The sequence below is a fragment of the Triticum aestivum genome, chromosome 5D (genome assembly GCF_018294505.1).
Source record: "Triticum aestivum cultivar Chinese Spring chromosome 5D, IWGSC CS RefSeq v2.1, whole genome shotgun sequence".
Lineage (NCBI taxonomy): Eukaryota > Viridiplantae > Streptophyta > Magnoliopsida > Poales > Poaceae > Triticum > Triticum aestivum.
Window position 1 is genome coordinate 104897285 of NC_057808.1, and position 3027 is coordinate 104900311.

A 3027-nucleotide genomic window follows, 5' to 3' on the forward strand; every position below is an offset into this window, starting at 1 on the left:
TGACCGAGACACATCTCCGGTCAATAACCAATAGAGGAACCTGGATGCTCATATTGGCTCCTACATATTCTACGAAGATCTTTATCGGTCAAACCGCATAACAACATACGTTGTTCCCTTTGTCATCGGTATATTACTTGCCCGAGATTCGATCGTCGGTATCCTCATACATAGTTCAATCTCGTTACTGGCAAGTCTCTTTACTCGTTCCTTAATGCATCATCTCGCAACTAACTCATTAGTCACAATGCTTGCAAGGCTTATAGTGATGTGCATTACCGAGAGGGCCTAGAGATACCTCTCCGATACACGGAGTGACAAATCCTAATCTCGATATATGCCAACTCAACACACACCTTCGGAGACACCTGTAGAGCATATTTATAATCACCCAGTTACGTTGTGACGTTTGATAGCACACAAAGTGTTCCTCCGGTATTCGGGAGTTGCATAATCTCATAGTCAGAGGAACATGTGTAATTCATGAAGAAAGCAATAGCAATAAAACTAAACGATCATTATGCCAAGCTAACGGATGGGTCTTGTCCATCACATAATTCTCCTAATGATGTGATCCCGTTCAGCAAATTACAACACATGTCTATGGTCAGGAAACACGACCATCTTTGATAAACAAGCTAGTCAAGTAGAGGCATACTAGGGACACTTTGTTTGTCTATGTATTCACACATGTACTAAGTTTCCGGTTAATACAATTCTAGCATGAATAATAAACATTTATCATGAAAAAAGGAAATAAATAATAACTTTATTATTGCCTCTAGGGCATATTTCCTTCAGTCTCCCACTTGCACTAGAGTCAATAATCTAGTTCACATCGCTATGTGATTTAACACCAATAGTTCACATCACCATGTGATTAACACCCATAGTTCACATCGCCATGTGACCAACACTCAAAGTGTTTACTAGAGTCAGTAATCTAGTTCACATCGCCATGTGATTAACACCCAAAGAGTACTAAGGTGTGATCATGTTTTGCTTGTGAGAGAAGTTTAGTCAACGGGTCTGCCAAATTCAGATCCGTATGTATTTTGCAAATTTGTATGTCTACAATGCTCTCCACGGAGCTACTTTAGCTAATCGCTCCCACTTTCAATATGTATCCGGATTGTGACTTAGAGTCATCCAGATCGGTGTCAAAGCTTGCATCGACGTAACTCTTTACGACGAACTCTTTATCACCTCCATAACCGAGAAATATTTCCTTAGTCCTCCAAGGATAATTTTGACCGTTGTCCAGTGATCTACTCCTAGATAAAAATTGTACTCCCTTACTAAACTCAGGGCAGGGTATACAATAGGTCTAGTGCACAGCATGGCATACTTTATAGAACCTATGGCTGAGGCATAGGGAATGACTTTCATTCTCTCTCTACCTTCTGCCGTGGTCGGGCTTTGAGTCTTACTCAACTTCACACCTTGCAACACAGGCAAGAACTCTTTCTTTGACTATTCCATTTTGAACTACTTCAAAAACCTGTCAATGTATGTACTCATTGAAAAAACTTATCAAGCGTCTTGATCTATCTCTATAGATCTTGATGCTCAATATGTAAGCAGCTTCACCGAGGTCTTTCTTTGAAAAACTCCTTTCAAACACTCCTTATGCTTTCCAGAAAATTAGACATCATTTCCGATCGACAATATGTCATTCACATATACTTATCAGAAAGGCTGTAGTGCTCCCACTCACTTTCTTGTAAATACAGGCTTCACCGCAAGTCTGTATAAAACTATATGCTTCGATCAACTTATCAAAGCGTATATTCCAACTCCGAGATGCTTGCACCAGTCCATAGATGGATCGCTGGAGCTTGCATATTTTGTTAGCACCTTTAGGATTTACAAAACCTTCTGGTTGCATCATATACAACTCTTCTTTAATAAATCCATTAAGGAATGCAGTTTTGTTTATCCATTTGCCAGATTTCATAAAATGCGGCAATTGCTAACATGATTTGGATAGACTTAAGCATCACTACGAGTGAGAAAAACTCATCGTAGTCAACACCTTGAACTTGTCAAAAACCTTTCGCGACAAGTTGAGCTTTGTAGATAGTAACACTACCATCAGCGTTCGTCTTCCTCTTGAAGATCCATTTATTCTCAATGGCTTGCCGATCATTGGGCAATTCCACCAAAGTCCATACTTTGTTTTCATACATGGATCCTATCTTAGATTTCATGGCCTTAAACCATTTTGCGGAATCTGGGCTCATCATTGCTTCCTCATAGTTCGTAGGTTCGTCATGGTCTAGTAACATGACTTCCAGAACCGGATTACCGTACCACTCTGGTGCGGAATGTACTCTGGTTGACCTATGAGGTTCGGTAGTAACTTGATCTGAAGTTTCATGATCATCATCATTAACTTCCTCATTAATTGGTGTAGACATCACTGGAACTGATTTCTGTGATGAACTACTTTCCAATTCGGGAGAAGGTACAGTTAGCCCATCAAGTTCTACTTTCCTCCCACTCACTTCTTTCGAGAGAAACTCCTTCTCTAGAAAGGATCCATTTTAGCAACAAATATCTTGCCTTCGGATTTGTGATAGAAGGTGTACCCAATAGTTTCTTTTTGGGTATCCTATGAAGACGCAATTCTCCGATTTGGGTTCGAGCTTATCAGGTTGAAGGTTTTTCACATAAGCATCGCAGCCCCAAACTTTAAGAAACGACAACTTAGGTTTCTAGCCAAACCACAGTCCATACGGTGTTGTCTCAATGGATTTAGATGGTGCCCTATTTAAAGTGAATGCAGCTGTCTCTAATGCATATCCCCAAAACGATAAGGGTAAATCGGTAAGAAACATCATAGATTGCACCATATCTAATAAAGTACGGTTATGATGTTCGGACACACCATTACGTTGTGGTGTTCCAGGTGGCATGAGTTGTGAAACTATTTCACATTGTTTGAAATGAAGGCCAAACTCGTAACTCAAATATTCGCCTCTGTGATCAGATCGTAGAAACTTTATTTTCTTGTTACGATGATTC